The sequence below is a fragment of the Bos javanicus genome, chromosome 5, assembly GCF_032452875.1.
Source record: "Bos javanicus breed banteng chromosome 5, ARS-OSU_banteng_1.0, whole genome shotgun sequence".
Classification (NCBI taxonomy): domain Eukaryota; kingdom Metazoa; phylum Chordata; class Mammalia; order Artiodactyla; family Bovidae; genus Bos; species Bos javanicus.
The window spans coordinates 106929963-106948928 of NC_083872.1; the positions used below are offsets into that span (position 1 = coordinate 106929963).

Here is an 18966-nt window from a genome sequence, read left to right on the forward strand (position 1 = left end):
ATGGCCTCAGAGGCCTCCGGAGCAGAAGCAGGTCACCCTAGTGGGTCTAGATGCCCCTAAAGGGACTGAAGGCAGGAGAAGGGGACAATAGAGGGTGAGATGGCTGGATGGCATCACTGACTCAATGGACATGAGTTTGAGTAAACTCCGGGAGTTGGTGATGGACAGGGAGGCCTGGAGTGCTGTGGTCCATGGAGTCTCGAAGAGTAGGACACAACTGAGTGACTGAACTGAACTGAACTGAAAGGTGGGGGATCCCCCCCCACCTCCAGCAGAGACTCTCTCAGAAGCCCCCAAAGATATACTCATCGTCAAGTCTAATGCCGCCTCCTCTTCAGCATCCCTGGAGCCGGAGTCCTGCAGGACCTGCCCCCTCCCCCACCTCCTACTCCAGTGATGTGGCTCCTGGCACCGTGCAGACCCCCGCCAACCAGGACAGTTTCTTTCACCCACTCCTTTCCCGCTTAGACTGGGGTCTGTCTTCAGCCAGGCCCACTCTGCCCCGTCTACACTCGTCCTACAACTCAGCTTCATGGCTCTCCAGACCTCTGGTTGGCTCCCTCACCCCCAGCTCCACAGTGGCCTCCGTTCTGAGACCCGCCCCTCCCCCCACTTTCAGCTGCACACCCCCTTCCCCCGCCACCCCCAACCCCATAACTCTAGAGAGCTGTCCATTGCATCTTCCCCAGTCACCACCCGCCCCATTTCAGGTCTTCCTCCATGGGGACCACAGACCCCACCGAGACCACCCACCCCACCTCCCCTCTGTCCACCTTTCACAGTCCTGGGAGGCCTGTCAGCTCTCCCGGGACTCTGTCTTCCCTGACCCAGCAGTCTAGCAAATGGGTAACAAAGCTCTCTGTGGTCAAGTCTTAGGAGACCACGAGTTGGGTAAGTTCTGGCCTTTGCTACTTGGGGAAATGGCAATAGCTGTCTCGCCCTGCCGGTTGGATCCAGTTTAGGCAGCTCTGCCCCTGCGGGAGGCCAGGACAGGACAAGGTTTGGGGAGGTGGGTGTCGGTCTCTGCTGCTTCTCTTCCTTTTCCTCCAGTCCAGGAGGGGATCTTGGCTCCCCCAGGGCCCAGGAAATGGGAAGCCGACAGCACACAAGACTCTCAGAGGGCCAGGGCAGCGATGGGGTCGTCCTTGTGTGGGGGGCTCTGCGGGTTGGGGAGGAGGGAAGGGAGGCTCTGTGATAAGGGCTCCAAGGGGTTCTTGGAGTCCCGGGGCAACCTCCCCGCCCCCCACCACCACCACGGCCAACTTCTCCCAGGACCCTGCCGATTTAACGCCCCACTAGGAGCCGACCGGGGGTTGGGGGGGTGGGCAGCGAGCCTTGGCGGAGGCCCAAGTGGGGACTTGCAGGCCCCCCGACATCTATCCATCCATCTGTCCATCCCCGCTCCTCGCAGGGACCCGGGGGCCACCACCCAGAGCCCTGATTCCCACTGGATTCGCCCCCGCTCTCCGAACGAGAGAAAGACCAACCCCAAACAAAGACCGGCGCAGCCGGCGGGGCGGCGGGAGAAGGAGCCCGGGCATTGGAGGGGCCGGGGGTGGGCGCTCGGGAGGCGGGGCGCGGCCGCAGGAAGTGCCGATCTCGATCTCGGGGCTGAGCGCGGCTGCGGTGCTGACCCGCCAGCCCTGCAGCCCGCAGCCGGCCCGGCCCCGGCGGCCCTCGCTGCGGAGCCCGCAGCCGGTGAGTGTGGCGGGGGCGCGGGAGGGAGCCCGGCAGCCGCTCGGGACTCCGAGGGAGGGGGCTGGAGTGAGGGGTGCCCGGGGCCCAGCGCGGCGGCTCGTTCTGGAAAGGAGGGGCAGGATGGGGCGGGCACGCAGTGCTGGCTGCCCTGTCCCCAGCTGGTGTCCGCAGCTGTCCTCCCGAGACGCCCGTCTGCACTTTGTGTCTTGGAAGGAAGCTCAGTGCACGCTGTCCCTCCTCCAGACGTCACTCCCTTTGTCCACCCTGACTCCTGGCGGCTCTTATGCACGACCTGAGGTGACAGGTCGAGAGCCATCCCAGCTAGCACGGGAGGGTCCTTGGCTCAATGTGGGCCGCTGGCATGTCTCCTCCAGGCATCGGGCTGTTCTTGGCGCAGGAGTCGTCTATCTGCTGGGCAGGCTGGTCCACAAGTCCGTGGGCACATCTGTGTATTGGGGTATCCAGCCCTGCAGGGCCTGTCACCCGAGTGCCCTGCCCCTTCCTGTGCGTGCAGCTGGCTGGCTTGTGTGCAAGGGCAGGAGGTGTGAAAGGTTCTGGGTGTGTTGTTTTCACCAACTCTGTGTCCACACACGTGACTTGGCTGGAGAACATGGAAGGGGCTCCGGAAGGCATCTCGAGCTGGGTCTCAGGTGCCGAGCGTGAGGGGCTGGTGCTGGTGGTCTCTGCGTGTGGGCACACACTGTGGGGCAGGGTGGAGAGGTAAGGCTTCCCTGGTAGCCCAGTGGTAAAGAATCCGCCTGCCAGTGCAGGAGACACAGGTTCAGTCCCCGAGTTGGGAAGATCCCCTGGAGAAGGGAATGGCTACCCACTCCAGTATTCTTGCCTGGAGGATCCCATGAGCAGAGGCAGGCTACAGTCCATAGGGTTGCAAAGAGTTGGAGAGGAAAGAGCTTCTGGAAAAACCCCAAGTGCCCTCTAGCTCCTGGACTCTTGGGGACACGCCTCGGGTAGGTGGACATATAGGGAGAGACCGGGGCTGTGGGCAGCTGCATTAGAGGTGGCCTTAGAGGCCTGAGTTTGAACCAGTGATCTGTCCCCTGCTCCTGTCATCCTGGGGCTCCATTGCTTTGGGTCTAATGAGTGCTCTCCTGCCCACCTCTCGAGGTGGCTGGCTGCTTATTTAAGTGAGCTGAGTCATGGAAGAGTGCTTTGGCAGCAGGCAGGCTCTGAGGGCACAGGCCGAGGGCTGGGCCACAGTTCCAGTCAAGGATTTGGGGAGTGCCTGCAGGAGACCCGGGTTCGATCTGGGTCAGGAAGATCCCCTGGAGAAGGGAATGGCGACCCACTGTAGTATTCTTGCCTGGAGAATCCCATGGACAGAGGAGCCTGACGGACTACATATAGTCCATAGGGTCACAAAGAGTCGGACATGACTGAGCGACTAACATTTTGGGGGGCCCACTCTGCGGGCAGTGGAAGGAGCTGTCTTTTCACTGCTTCCCTGCATGTTCCAGAGATGAGAGTGTGTGCCCAACGCCAGCCTTGATCCCCTGGAGTGTGAGGTTTGTGCAGGCCTGCTTGGGGCAGGCCCTTTGGTATGGACGCCTCGGCAGCACACAAGGGCAGCTGGCTCGATGGGTCCTCACCTTGTAGCCCCGGAGCAGCTGGGCTGTAGAGAGCCTTCTCCAGGCAGGCCAGGACCTTCGCACCCACTGGCTGGCTTTTCTCTTTGTGTGACCCCTGGGCTCGGCCAGGGCACCTTCCACAGCTCAGGCCAGGGAGGTGGCAGAGGAGGGAGATCTCTGTCCCAAGTCACCAGCCTCATTTCAGTTCAGTTCAGTTCAGTCGCTCAATTGTGTCCGACTCTTTGCGACCCCATGGGCCTCAGCACTCCAGGCCTCCCTGTCCACCGCCAACTCCCAGAGTTTACTCAAGCTCATGTCCATTGAGTCGGTGATGCCATCCAACTGTCTCATCCTCTGTCCACTTCTCCTCCTGCCTTCAGTCTTTGCCAGCATCAGGGTCTTTTCAGATGAGTCAGTTCAGCAGCTTCAGAGTTCTCTCTTCTGGTCACAGGGGCTCCTGCCCCATGCTGGACCTGCCGAGGAAGCCCGGCAGGGTGTCTAGAGTCCTGACAGCCCCAGACACCGGGGTGTGGTTGTGCTTTGCGGCCCCTGGATGTCACCTGTCACCGAGGCTTCTTGGCCCATAGTAGCTGCTTAGGAAACATTGAGAGGAAAACTGGGTTCAGTCCAGCTCGGCTTCCTACCCGCTGTGTGACCTAGGGAAAGTCCCTTCACCTCTCTGGGCTGTTCCCTCGTCTTTGGTAGAGATCGGCATCTTTCCAGGTTACAATTCTGATCTTGACTCACATTTCACATCCTCAGAGAGGAAGGGACCCTTTATCTAAAGCAGCCACCTCCTGGCCTCAGTCACATTGCCCTGGTCTGTTTCCTTCCTAGCACCGTCTGACCCTCTCTTGCCAGCATCCGACCTCACAGAGAGCTTTGCTGAGGAGCGGCCCTGCCCGGGTCCTGCTGCCTGCCGGCTCATCGCGCCTGGAACCCGGTGGGTGCTCCGAGAGACTGTGTCAGTGAGTGAGTGAGTGACTTAGTGAGGAGTGTGTCTTTCCCCTTGCGCTCCTGGGAGCTTGTGCAGGAGCTGCAGCCCTATAGGCAGGTCCTGGGGCCGCGCACCCCAGCTCTGGGCTGACCTGAGTTACAGGCTGGCTTCTGGGTAGGACTTCCTTTGAAGAAAGGGCCCTCCCACTATAATAAAGCTAGAAAACCATTGCACCCAAAGACGATAGGGCCCTTTCAATACCAGTACTGGGACTGGGAATATCCCATACTCGGGGAGGACCAGAGGCGGAGGTTCAGATGCTCAGAGCTATCATCCCACCAGTCTCTGCTTGGCCATGGATTCCATCATATGGTTGATTTTTTGCAACTGGTTTAATTTCCTGAGCTTTGGGTCAAGGCTAGTGGGAAATTGATTCTGCACATGGTATGGCACGGGGCACTGAAGCAGGAGGCTACAGCAGGGATCACAGAGTGAACAGAATGCACACTGATATGGGAGAACTACGCGTGCAAGGGACCCTTCTGTCACTCTCCTCCCTTGGGTGAGTCCCAGGCCACCTGCCCAGATATGTCTCTCTCTAGGGGATTGCTCAACCTGGTTCTCTTGAGTAGTTGGCAATGGAGGACGCCCTTCTCTTTCAGTGATTCTTGAGGCTGGAGGCCAAGGTGGACGGCAGGCCCTGCCCTATATTTAAGCAGCCATGGGAAATGTCCCTCCTTTGTCGCTTCTTGTAAATTCACCTGTGAATAGCGGGGTGACTCCGTGTCCAGTGCTGTGCCTGGGTTTGGGGTATAGTTCATCACCGCCTTTGCCAAACCCCGAGGACCAGGCATCAGTGGTTCACCCAGGGATGGGGAAGGAGGTCGAGTTGTTTGTAGGGTTGTTCTAGGTCACTGGTCAAGGAGGGAGACTGGAGTGAGGTGGACAGAAGGGACCTGAGTGCAGGACTGAGCCCTCTGTTAATTCCTTTGACCATTGGCCTTGCTTCTTGTATGCGTCCCCCCTGGGCTGACCTGTGGGTCTCGGGTCCATAAGGTTTATATTTCCAAGATGGCACAGGCAGAGGGCAGAGCCAGTGGTGGAGGGGAGCCAGGGGTTCGGGGCGTGAGCCTTGGTCCTGAGAAATAATAAAGAGCCAGCCCTGACCTCCGGGCATCTAGTTCTGGAGGAGATGATGCTTACTCCCAGGAGGAGAGGAGAGAACAGCTGAGTGCAGACTGCAGAGGAGGCTGGAGGGAGGCTCCCCCAGGCTACAGCTGGAGCTCAGAGAAGAATCGGGAAAATCCAGCCTGGAATCCAGGCTCTGCTTTCTCCTGAGCAGCTTCTGTGACCTCACTAAGCCTCAGTCTCCTGCCGTGTAAACGGAGGAGATGGTTTCTGGGTCCTAACCTGGGTTCAGGTCATTGAGGTTACCCAGCAGGCCAGCCCCACCTCTGGATGCCCCTCCAGCTGGGCAATTCCCATCCCCAAAGGTCTGCAAGGAGGAGCCAGTTATATTCCAGAACTTCTGCCCCCCTCCCTGGGGGAGGAGGTGGGTACACAGATGGCCCTTCTTAAAGGCTTAAGGAGCTTTGCTGGCAAATACCAAGAATTCAAGACCTGAAGAGATTACAGAGGCTCAGGAAATGTTATGGGAAGTTGCTCTGCCAGGTCCCTGATCTGCTAAGATCCAGAGTAGTGTTCTCAAACCCTCTCTCAAGGTAGTGGGGGTGGGTGACCCTCAGTGGTTCTCACCCTCATCCCGACTTACAGATTCCTCTTCTTTTTAAACACGGACCTTTGAAAGATGTTTTATCAGCCAAACTTCAGCATAAGTGAAAGGTGTTTTTCCATCTGACAAAAGTAACCAAAGAACCACCTTTCTGTTTTGTTTCATTATGTTTAAAAAAAATATCAGCTTATGTCATTTACTGACAAATTCTGTTGTGTTTAAAAGGCTCAGAAGGGGGACATACCAGGTGGTGCAGCGTAGGGGATGCGGATTCAACCCGTAGTCAGGGAACTAAGACCCCACATGTCTTGGGGCCCAAAATCCAAAACGTAAAACAGAAGCAATATTGTAACAGATTAAATAAAGACTTTAAAACTGATCCACATTTTAAAAAATCTTTTAAAATAAATTAATAAAAATAAAAGACTCAGAAGAGGAAAGAACAAAGGGCAGGAGTAAGCTGTGTGTGTTGGTTTGTTTGAGGTCTGGAACCGATTGCAAAAGTTTAATAAAAAAGCATCACCTCTTCTGGTTTATCGAGGAGGGTGGTAGCTGATCTCTGAAGTATATTGGATAGGTGAAGGCCCAAGTTTCTTGTAATATTGGAAAGAGATTTCTCTCTTAGAAGCCCCCTTCAGAGACATCTATGAGAGTTCTCACATTCGGAAAATGATGGCCCAAAACCTGGTTGCAGAATGCTATTGCGCCCCACCACGAGAGGATGGAAATTGCATTCACAGTATTGACTTTCTGCTCCTGGCAGCCAGCACACAGCTGGGCAGACAGGAGGAGTTCAGTACATATTCACTGGGTGAATATTTTAGGAAGGACTCATCAGCCTGAGACCGTGTCTCAAACTCTCATCCGGGACCTTAGTTCAAAAATCGGGAAAAAAGGGCCAGTAAAGGCATTAAAATATAAAGCCTTTCCCTTTCTTCCATGCCCCCTTTCTCGACTTGTCATGACGGGGTTTTGTTTTGTTTTTAACTTGCCTTTTAATGACATTGTAAGTAAAGTCGAAATTGTGAATGATCTGCGTGAATCGCACCATTCACTTTTACACTGCTGTTCAGTCGCTCAGTCGTGTCTGACTCCGTGTGACCCTGTGGACCTGCAGCACGCCAGGCTTCCCCGTCCTTCACCATCTCCTGGAGTTTGCTCTAATTCGTGTCCACTGAGTTGGTAATACCTTTACATTGGACAGTGCCGGTTTTCAATGTAAGTAGATAGCCCTTTAACTTGTATGTTGAGTCATCAAAGTGATACGATTCTTATCTCAAACCCCATGTGTGCACAGGTATTTTATTATTATCAGGACAGTAGAAACAGGGCACGAAACTGATTCAAACTGTTTTTATTTCACTTCTTGACACACACACATTCTATCAACACACTCCACTTTTGGCTTAGTAATAATAAAGGAAGGCTGGAAAAGAAAAGAAACTACGCTTGACGGTCTTTGCTTTTCTCCCATGTCATCATCTGCTGTGGAAGTGGGTGTCTAATGCAGGAAGTAGCAGAAATCGGAAAGGACGGGCCATCTCAGGGTCCTTTGGTTGTTGGTATTTCTCAGAATGCACGGCTTTCTGTCAGCTTTGAACCAAGCTCTGGTTCCTGGCCAGCAGGGAGCTTGGCCTCAGGGGCTGCTATGTCATCGACGTAACCCATTACCTGTGCAATAAGCCCCCTACGTATGAACCTTCACATTATGAACTTTCAAAGATGCGAACGTGCGTTCACACGTCCGATCATGTAAGTTAGTTCCCGTGCCTGGAGTACACTGTCACGTGAGAGCATCCTCTACAAATGGGTGTGTACTTGTGTTCTTGGTACAGTAGTACGCAGAGGACAGTGGTACAGTGTCATTATTTCGAGCCCAGGATGTCTGGAAGCAAGTGTAAAACCGGCGGCGATATAGCTAGTACTGCTGTAATTTTCAAGGTACTGTACTGTAAGACTTAAAATGGTTATTTTTGTGTTTTTTAATGCGTTATTTGTACGAAGACTATTATAAAACCTATTACAGTACAGTACTATATAGCCTTTTGTTGGATACCTGCTGCTGCTGCTCAGTCGCTTCAGTCGTGTCCGACTCTGTGCGACCCCATAGACAGCAGCCCACCAGGCTCCCCCATCCCTGGGATTCTCTAGGCAAGAACACTGGAGTGGGTTGCCATTTCCTTCTCCAATGCATGAAAGTGAAAAGTGAAAGTGAAGTCACTCAGTCATGTCTGACTCCTAGCAACCCCATGGACTGCAGCCTACCAGGCTTCTCCATCCATGGGATTTGCCAGGCAAGAGTACTGGAGTGGGGTGCCATTGCCTTCTCCAAGTTGGGTACCTAGGCTAACGTTATTGGACTTACCAGAAAATTGGACTTAACGAACGCACACACAGGACCAAACTCCTCTGTATGCAGGGGGCTATTGTACTTGTTCTGAGGCTCTCTGAACCCCACGCAGCAAGAATGCCCTGGGATTCTGTGCTCACGGGACACCAGAAATGCCAGGTCAGACGTGGCGGCAAGGACCAGTGGGCACGTATACTATGTGTATCTCCCCAACGTGCCCACCATCCTGTGGGACTCCATGTACCAAATACAAGTTCAAAGATAAATGATTAAGAATTCCCAGATGAAATGGCTGAGCATTAAAACCAGGGGTGGGGCCTTGTGAAGCTGTACATGTTTCTGTTCAGCTTCCTCCAGGAAGCCCAGGAGGACCCTCCTGTGGGTCACATTTTTGGATAGTGGCCCAGTTAGGGCAGAATCAATCCTTTAAGGCAAAAGGAGAAGGGGGCAGCAGAAGATGAGATGGTTAGGTAGCATCACGGACTCAATGGACATGAATTTGAACAAACTCCAGGAGATAGTGGAGGACAGAGGAGCCTGGCGTGCTGCAGTCCATGGGGTCACAGAGAATCAGACCCGACTTAGCAACTGAGCAACAACAACAAATCCCTTAAAAGACTGGGCCGGTCAAGTGTCCTCAGATCCCCATTCAAGGCTTATATCTTTGGAAAATGCTGGAGGCTGCCGTTTCCTTTCTAGGCCTCCACCCTTCTACTTGAAATCATTTACATTTTTTGGAAGTCAGCTTAGGTCATTCACCCACAGGTTCTCGTGCGTTTTAAAGGCTCGGAAGAAAAGACCAGGAAAGGAGCAGAGGTGGGTGTTGTCCATTTCATCTGGGATCTGGAACGGATCAGAAAGCAAAAAGCCTCTAGGAGTTCTGAGGCCCATTCAGAGAAGCTCCCCAGCTGCTCCGGGCCTGGCTGTTTTCTGGCCAAAGCTGAGCAGATAAGTTGGGACAAGGGAGGGAGTGGCCTGATGACCAGGGACCCAGTGCCCTCAGGGCTGGAGAGAGGGGAGGAGAGGAGGGGCCGTGTGCAGGTGCCGCGTGGCTCCACATTTGGGGTGTGTTTGGCATACACAGAGGCTTAAGGAAGCCAGGAGTTTCATTCCAGAAGAAAAACTCCTCTCTCCCTGTGGGGAGGGAGGGTGAAACAGGAAGCTCGGACTAGAAGCACAGGGAGAGAAATAAATGCTCAGAAAGCAATTAGCACTTGCTGGCAGCTCTGAGCAGATCACTGAGGGCTTTTCAGTGACTGGAAAGTTCCAGGCACATTGTAGGAAGCAGGTAGTGGCACCGTGAGCCGGAGGAGGAGGCTGAAAGGAAGCCTGCCCCCTCTTTAATGGAGAAGGAACACTGTGTTAGCGGAAACAGTGAGGATGAGAAGGGAAAGGTGAGCGGGAGAAGCCGCGTTTACAGGGTACCTTCCGTTCCTTTGACTCAGTCTGCCTTCTTCCTTGGTTTTCATTTACTGTGTGATTAATGCTGATTGTGAGTCGCTGTTTCCATCATTAGATTTAATAGTTGCATAACTGGCTGTCCTCCAGGGCTTTGCACACCGTTTTTGGATGACCAGCAAGCTGAGGGTGATTTTTACCTGTTTAAAGGGCCGAAACAAACAAAACAAAGAATATACAGCCGAGGCCAGAGGCCCACAAAGCCTGAAATGTTTCAACTGGTCCTGTGCAAAGACAGAGCGCTGGGCACTAACAGTGAGCCCCAGGCTGAGACCGTGGACAGCTCAGCGCACCCAGGGCGTCCCTGCTCTGAGATCCCAAGGTTCAGTGCAACTCAGGTTGAAAAGCACTGCCCTGAGGCAGCAGTTCTCAAAGGAGATCTCGGCCTCCTCCAGCTGGTTAGGGATGCAGCATTCCGGCCCTCCTGACCTGCCAGCTCAAGAACTCTTGGGTGGGGATAGTAAACCGCATTTTAACAAGCCCTCCAAGGGATTCTGATGCACCTCAAGTCAGAGACCACTGTGTCTCTTAGCCTTGGCCTTTCAAACCTAAAGCTTCTTGTTTGCAGGCAAACGTCATAGATGGTTAGGTGGAGAGGGGTGGAACAGCGAGGCCTGGAAGACTCTTCCAAGGCTGCACGTAACTGTAATCATTGCTTTATACACAACCAAGGCCCCAGGAGACACTAGTTCAGAGACAGTAGTGTGATCCCTGGGTCAGGAAGATCCCCTGGAGAAGGAAATGGCAACCGACTCCACTATTCTTGCCTGGGAAATTCCACGGACAGAGGAGCCTGGTGGGCTACAGTCCATGGGGTCGCAAAGAGTCTGACACAACTGGGCGACTAAGCACAGGGCCCTAGGAAGTGACATGAGTTGCAGGAAGCAGATCTTGGGACTAGAACAACACCACCATTGACAGCAATAATGTTATCCCTTAAAATTTTTTTTTTTTAATTTTTCGTTGTAGCACATGGCATGTAGAATCTTAGATTCCTGACCATTGCTCTAACCGTCACCCCCTGCATTGAAAGAGCTGAGTCTGTACCACCAGCGAAGTCCCAACAATAATGTTATCCTTAATCAATGTTACCATGAATATCAATATTAGCTTTGGGCTCTATTTTTCATGACTGTGTGTACGCTTGTCTTTTAGTACACCTTTTGGAAGGTGCACATTTGGTAAATGCAAAGATTTAAGCACACTTGTAAACAACCTTGAAATCATTGAAACAAACATTGTACATGCCTGGGGAGTCGGAAAGCTGTGTTGCTGACCTTCACGTCATGACCGAGTGTGAATTCTGTTTTCTTGGCATCCCTCAAGTGCAGACAGACCACTCCCACCCAGGGTATTTCAACCAGTTGCTGGCCCTCCAGTGATGTAGCACATGGCACGCTGACCAGAACGTCACAGGGACTTGAACCTATTGATGTCCTGCTGCGTGCCAAGCACCGTGTGAGGTGTGCATGCATGCTCAGTCACTAAGTCATGTCTGACTCCTTGCAACCCTGTGGACCGGAGCCTGCCAGGCTCCTCTGTCCATGGAATTCTCTGGGCAAGAATACTGGAGTGGGTTGCCATTTCCTCCTCCAGGGGACCTTCCTGACCCAGGAATGGAACCCATCTCTTCTGCATTGACAGGTGGGGTCTTTACCACTGAGCCCCCTGGAAAGCCCATGTGAGGGCTTAGCCTATGTCATCTACCATCATCACGGTGCAGTTATGTCCATTTTACAGCTGTGGATTCTGAGGCACAAAGTTCAAGGCTTCCCCCAGTCCCAGGATGTCTGGCCTCAGCATTGGTAGGGGTGGAGGGAAAGCTCACCCACGATCAGGCGGTATGCAGCATTTCAGTAAATCTAAGCTGGTGAGCCTGTGGACATGGAAACCAGTTATTTCCTTCCCAGTTCTCCCAAGCCTTGCCCAGTGTCCTGGGTGTCCTTGGAAGGGTTAGCCTGCTCCCTCCGAAGGCTTGCATCTCTGACGTGCCATCTTAGAAAGAATTCAAGGATCAGAGGCGCATGGGCGACCAGAAAGAAAGACTCCATCTGGGTTATCAGGAATGCAGTTGCTCCCCGCAGAGCTGGCTGGGTCCTTCCATTCTTCCTTCCTCATTTAGAAAATTAATAGCCAGACTGGTAGGCAGATTTTATGTATCATCAGCATCAGCAGTAATGAGGCATCATTTTAGAGTGTTCACATCTCCAAAGTACTAGACCCTCCCTAGCTTCTGACGTCCTGGTGTTAGTGGGCTTGGTTACAGCCAGAGGCAACGAGAGTCTAGGGATCATGACCGTGGGGGCAGCCCTGTGAGTCTACAGCATCGCCCCCCCACCGCTCCCAAACCAGGACTGAAGACCAGAAATACAGGTTTGTGTCCCAGCTCTTCCCAGTCTCACCTGGTGAGAATAGAGAAATGGTTTCCCTGGCCAATATGGGGATGAAGTGATTTCTAAGTGATTTCTCCATCTTCTGGACCTGGGATCTGCAGACAGCTTTCCAAACCTTGGGAACAATGGATAATGATGCTCCTGGTGATGATGTAATTGGCACCGATTACATCGGGAGCCAATGTGGGCAATAGCTAGGGTATTCTGATACCAAGTCCGTTTCTATAACATCCTCCCTCTGTAACTCATGAAACTAAAGCTCTTTTGGAAAGAATTAGGGTGACAGTACGGGGGCTGCTGGCTAGTTGCCACATGAGTGTGCTATTTCTTGGCCCGGAAAGATCGAGCATCTCCAAAGAGACAGGTTTCTGTATGCTTGGCTCTCCTGCAGGGGAGATTCTAATACTTTGGTCGGGGGGGCAAGATGGGGGATGATGAAAGTCCCTAGAAGATGCATTTTCACAGACCTGGGGATGAAGAAACATGATTTATTTATCAGGGAGCTTAGCAGCTTCCAAACGCTCTTCAATAAATTACATCATCTCCTGGACTTAATACCTAGCAGATTTACATCCGAGTCCCAAAATGAAAATTGGAGTTTAGAATCGGATGCATGAGTGTCCTCTCTCACCGCCTTGCGTACACACATGTACGGATCCACAGTCACTGTGCTGTGGCAGAGAACGAGCTGAAGCAGGGGGAGGTCTGGAGACCCGGGACGCCTGGCTTCTTCCCCAGCTTGGCCTCTGCTGCTTCCCTGGGGTCTCTGAGCCTGTATCTAAGACAGGCCCTTCCTGCATGAGTTCACACTCCAGGTCTTGTCTGTACCCACCCAAAACAGGCACCTTAGCCTGTTGCAGAGGAAAGTCATAAACCCCTTTGCGGGTGTGCTGAAACTTATGGGACCCCCACAGGTAAATGGCAACATTTTTCCCCACAAATTCAGGGGCCTCCAAGTTATATATCTAACTCCTTGGAAGCAATGGTCTTCCAAAGCCTTACTGCCAGGCCAGTGTCCTGTACCAGACACAGTGCAGGCCCTATTTTGAAACCAAATGAGGAATTGCACCAATCCTCCTCTTTGGGAACGGAGATGAGTTATTGTGTCATTCGGGGCTTTTTTTTTTTTTTTTTTAATTTCCTGGTGCCTGGAAAGGAGTGTCTGTAGCTTTCTCACTGCCGGGGGGTGGGAGGGTGGGGTTGTGAATGTCCATCAGCATGACGTCCTGTGCCTGATACTGAAGGGCTCTGAGTCACCCCCCCACCCCCAGCATCCGTCCTGCAGTCTGACTGGTCCCTTAGAGCCACAGAGCGTCCAGACCACCATGGTTCCCTCAACGGAGGCACTGCTGCTGCTGGTGTGATGGGAATGGGGTGGGGGCAGGCTGCATGCTAGCCACACTGCCTGGTCTTCATAGTCACTCTCTCGGGGGTCCTCACTCTCTCGCCCTTACAGGATGGAGGGGGACACTGGCTTAGGTACTTAGATGACCTACCCAAGGTCACACCACTGGTCAGGATGATGTGTATGTGACAGCCCAAGCCAAACATCAGAGAACCACACTGGGGGCAAGGGGGGTGGGAGCAGTGCTGTGGGGGCATCTCTGTCTGAAGATTTGGGTCCCCGAGTCAAGCCCGGTGGCAAGTCCTTGTTGAGTCTGAGAGCTGGGACCATTGTTGCCGGGGGACCCGAATGCCTCCTGCACCCTCCAGGCTATGAGTGTATCTTACACCCCTTCCCTGCTCAATACCCACAATGGAGGAAACACCTCCCCCCACCCCAGCCTCCAAGAACAGCGCCACCCCGAGTTCCTCCAGCTCCAGTCTAAGCCTCGAATCCAAGCTTGGGAGCTCGTGGACCCAGTGTTCCCCACTTCTGCCTGGATCACTGGGAGACTGTGGGTGTGGGGTTTTCCCTCCACTCTCGGGGCCATATTCACCCAGCCCTTCTGACTGTCTGTGAGTTCTCCAAGGCGCTAGCACCCAGATGTCGGCTGGACCACTGATGGGTGGATGGGTGGGTGGCAGACTTGTGGGAAGACCTGCTTCAGATGCTCCCAGCCTACCCTGTGCCAGAGGAGCTGGACCAGAGCTGACCAGCTGGCGTCTCTGGCCACCGCCTCCTCTGGGCCTGTGTGTGGCGGTCAGCCTTTTTGCCTGGCCCTGGTCACCATGGCCCCGGACTCCTGAGGTCCCAGTGCAGCTTCCTAAGACCCAGCCCAGGCGCAGTCTCCTGGCTGAGTCCAAGGTCGGGACAGTGCGAGTGCTGGGAGCTGCTGTGGGGAGAGGGAAGAGGCCAGTCCTCCTGGCCTGAGGTCCCCAGGCCCCCACCGAAGGCATAGAGCAAGGCTCCACTGGCCAGAGGCCTCCTGGGCAGAGGTGCTGTCATCAGCAGCTAAAAGCTGAGCAGATATCAGAGAAGCCTGATGCTGAAACCGGAGAATAGCTGGGCTCATGAACTGGCCTGGCCAGACCCAAACTAGGACGTATTCTAGGGAGGCAGGCAGCAGGAGATGGGCAGGATGACCTGCCAGGCTCTGGGAGATGGGGGAGCAGGTGGGGAGTGGGCGAGGAGGTGGATTTGTATTTAGACTGAGCTGTATGTCCTTGAGTGACTGCTTGTCTGTGGGGTTGGGTGTCCTAAGAATGCCGACCTCGTAGTTATCATGAGAATTGCTCACCCCTTGGCTTTATTACTCCCCTTGTCTGTGCAGGTGGCCTGAGATGGTGACAGCAGTAGATTTTATGTTGTGTGTATTTTGCCACAATAAAAAGTGAAAGAAAAAGCAGGATGGGGCTGAGGCCAAGGAGGACCGCACGACCTGAAAGTGAAATTATAGTCGCTCGTCATGTCCGACCTTTACGACCCCATGGAGACCTTTACGACCCCATGGACTGTAGCCCCCAGGGTCCTCGGTCCATGGGATTCTCCAGGAAAGAATACTGGAGAGGGCTGCCATTCCCTTCTCCAGGGGATCCTCCCCACCCAGAGAGAGAACCGAGGTCTCCTGCATTGCAGGCAGATTCTTTCCTGTCTGAGCCACCAGGGAATCTCAGCACAACCCAAACCATCTATCAGATGACGGGCTTCTCAGATGATCATGGAGGTCCCTTTCAGTTCGAAAAATATCTCCTGGGCCTATGATGCAGACTCCTGGAATGCAGACCCCTGGCTCTCCCCTGGCTCATCGACCGTGGACAGTGCCGTGTTGCTGCTGCTGTTGTTCTTTAGTCGCTCAGTCGTGTCCGACTCTGCCACCCCACGGACTGTCACCCACCAGGCTCCTCCATCCATGGGATTCTCCAGGCAAGAATACTGGAGTGGGTTGCCATTTCCTTCTCCAAAACGAATCTCAGTGCAACCCAGGTGGGACGCGAACCCACAATCCCTAGTGCCGGGTGATGGTACCATTAGAGAATAAAGAGGCTCACGCCTGCATCTTGGCCTCAGACAGAGCTAGAGTGGGTTTCTCTGTGCTTCCTGCTTTAGGGTGTGTAGGGGAGGGGAGACAGGGATCAAGTGAACTTGAATGTGGGGAAGAGGCTTAACACACCCCCTCTGCCAGAGAAGCCATACTTTATCTGTTTCATATGTTGAGGTTCTACAGGAAAATTTACCTAAAAGAATGTCCTGCTAGAACAGCAGCGTCCTCCTATGCAGATAAAGAGACTGAGGTACACAGAGGGCAGTGACCTACCCAAGGTGCTGGCAGGTAGGGAGGGCTGCCCCAAATTAGACACCCGGACACCTGGGCCCTCCCCTGTCTGCAGTGCCTCTGTAACACCATGCCATGTCCATTAGCCATTCCGAGCATCATTCTCTTTGGGAATCACGGGAAGGGAAGACCACCCTCAGTGCCTGTTCCTCGCCTGGGGTCCAGGGCACACGCTCTCCCACCCAAATCCCCTCATGCCGAGCGCCTGCCTTCCCTGGGGATGATGACCAAGCAGCTCCCTACCCCCAACAAGGCCTCACACACAAGCCTCCATGTGGATGATGAAAAGAGCAGCTCTTTCTAGGTGGAAAGTGCAATGCATTCATTCAAGAAGATCAGAAAAATTATAATATAGATCCGTCTGTGAGTGTGGGAAAAATTATAGACTGTATTCTTCACTATAATTAAGCTGGTTTTAGTGGGAGCAGTAAGTACATTTGATGGCAATGCTTTGTTCTTTAAAGGTGCATTTGAGACCCAGTGCATCAGAGTTAAAACCCTGTGGTGTTAGTTCGGAGCAGCAATGATTTTCCCTGGTGGATTCAGGGTCCCACGTCTCACCACCAGCCTCCTCTGCTCCCCTGGCTTGGTCCACCCGTGCGGGTGGGCAGCCTAGGCTGCTGCCTGGGACCGATGGTGGCTGAGATGGCCAGCCCTTGGATATGAGAGTTGGACCATAAAGAAAGCTGAGCCCCCAAGAAATGATGCTTTTGAACTGTGGTGTTGAAAAAGATTCTTGAGAGTCTCTTGGACTGCAAGGAGATCAACCAGTCAATCCTAAAGGAAATCAGTCCTAACGTTCATTGGAAGGACTCAAGCTGAAGCTGAAACTCCAATCTTTTGGCCACCTGATGCAAAGAACTGACTCATTGGAAAAGACCCTGATGCTGGGAAAGATTGAAGGCGGGAAGAGAAGCGGACGACAGAGGATCAGATGGTTGGATGGCATCACCAATTTAATGGACGTGAGTTAGAGTAAGCTCCAGGAGTTGGTGATAGACAGGGAAGCCTGGCATGCTGCAGTTCATGGGGTTGCAAAGAGTTGGACATGACTGAGCGACTGGACTGAACTGGCCTTCCTAATACCACAGTCTCTATCGTGACCTTACAGAGCCACCAGAAGTCAACAAAACACATACCCGGGCCCGTGGGTGATTTTGAGAATTCGCTTAAGTGAATACTCATCCCCAACCCCAGGCTCTGCTTTATAACTTGCTTAACCATTTGGATTTACTTAATTTAACCTCCTAAGTAGTGACTCTAATCCTGTCATCCCCTGAGTCAGAAGGTCCAGTGGTGTCCCCATGCTTTCAGAATAAATGCCAGTTTTGAGCCTGGCATAGACCTGCTTTGCACCTTCTCTGCTAAATTCCCGCTCATCCTGAGCACTCTTCCGGGGCTCCCTCCTTGGCCCTGTGCACACGTTTCTGTCTGAGCCTTGTGCATGGTGTGGAAGTGATGCCCATGTGTCTGACTCCCCAGCTGTGGTCTCTGCGAGGTCGGGGCTGTCTCAGTCACCTCTCGTCTTTCATCCCAGCACCTGGCGCATCACACAGTGAGGTTCCATGAATTCATAGATTAATGAGTTCCTCTCAGACGGGAAAGCAGATACAGGAGCAGTGAGAAGCCCACTGCAGCCAGAGGTGTGGGTGGGTCTGTGGCAGGATGTGAGCAGTGAGAGGTACAGAAGGAGTGGGTTCGTGGCAGGTGGGTTAAGGAGAGCCAGGAGAGGGGTCAGGAGACAGAGGAGCCCTGAACTCAGCAGCAGAGAGTGAGCTTCCAGGGGAAGGTGAGATGGGTGGTTTCAAAGGCAGCAGAGCTGAAGAAGGATGGGTTTGAGACACTGCCTCTGGCTTTGGCAACTAGAAGTGACTTTGGGGTGAGTGGAGGGGGTAGGGGGCCAGACGCCTGGCTGTATCCCACCCCCATGACTCCCCTCTGCAGAGCCTCACAGCCTGGGCTCTGGGGACTTCTGCTTCTGCTGCTGCTTGCCCTACAGACCCTGAACCCACCCTCAAAGGCCCCCTGTGAGCCTCCATCATCGCTGTGCGAGGCTTCTCAGGAGGTGTGTCCGGGCTCCGGGGGCCAAGCCTGAACAGGGCAGTGAACTCTGCATGGAGGCAACTCCTCCCCTCCCCTCAAAGCCTGCGGAAAACCCAGACCCAAGGGGCCAGGACTTTGGTGTCCCTGACCCCAGGACCTGGTTCCTGGGTGTGTGGAGGGAAGCCTCAGCCTCCTCGTTTATGAAATAGACGTGATGGCACCGGCTTCGCTGAACCGTCAAGACCATTGAAGGCCTGGCCCTGCCGAGGGCCAAAGCCAGAGGGGGCTGCGATTCGGACTGCTGGCCAGACTCTGGAAGAGGTGCTGGGGCTGGAGATGGTTTCTCTGGGCCCTAAAACAGCTTGTCTCCATGACTAGGAAAGCTTCTGTTTCTGGAACAGAGCAGGATGACCTGCCTCCCTCAGAGCTGGTATTTGTTTATTTAATGAGCTACTTCCCAGCTCAGCGCACCTCTAACAGCTCAGCCACCACTGCCGTGATGCTGGGCCTCCTGCAGTAGGAGGGGGAGGAAGCCAGAGGGTTTGTCAGCCTGAGAGCCCCCTGGGGCAGCTCTCAGGGCTGTGGGCTTTCCTAGCCTCCCTGGGGAGCCATCCCTAAGGGCTGAAGCCAGCGCAGGGAAAAGAGGGCACGTGGGGGTCGGAGAGGAGCTGATTTACGTCTATTTTCAACACCTGTGGTTTCATCTGAGGCCGGCCTCCTCTAGGGGGCACCTGTATGTCCAGGTATCTCCCCCTGGGGGTATGTCCCGGTCCCTGGTCCCCTTCGTGCTGCGTTTGGATTATTTTCAGAAAGGTTTTCTATTTTGATGCACCGTGGATCTGGGACTGTGTTTCTCAGCTGGGGCTGGCGTTGAAAGATGAGGGAAAGGAGAGGGTGGCCTAGAGAGGAGGGAGGAAGCACCCGGTGGCTCGGGCGGGACGTCCCGGGAGGCCTGGCGGGAGGTGCCGGGCTGGTGCTGAACCATCTGTGCAAAATGCCTTCTACACTCGTGTGCATCAGGGCGCACAAAGGATAACGTAAGTTTTGCTTTTC

The 18966-nt window shown here is 53.8% G+C and overlaps 1 protein-coding gene across 3 annotated transcripts in view; it reads left to right on the forward strand.

The window, feature by feature from the left end:
• Positions 1-1573: 1573 nt before the first annotated feature.
• The window catches only part of TSPAN11 (tetraspanin 11), a 62325-nt gene continuing 44932 nt past the window's right edge, over positions 1574-18966 (forward strand). The window contains exons 1-2 of one of the 3 annotated variants that reach the window (XM_061418233.1): positions 1579-1698; positions 4122-4227. The gene's annotated coding sequence lies outside the window, so the exon portion shown is untranslated. Of the gene's footprint in view, positions 1699-4121; positions 4228-18966 lie in introns of all 3 variants that reach the window. The other 2 variants (XR_009736663.1, XM_061418232.1) reach the window with 2 other exon arrangements.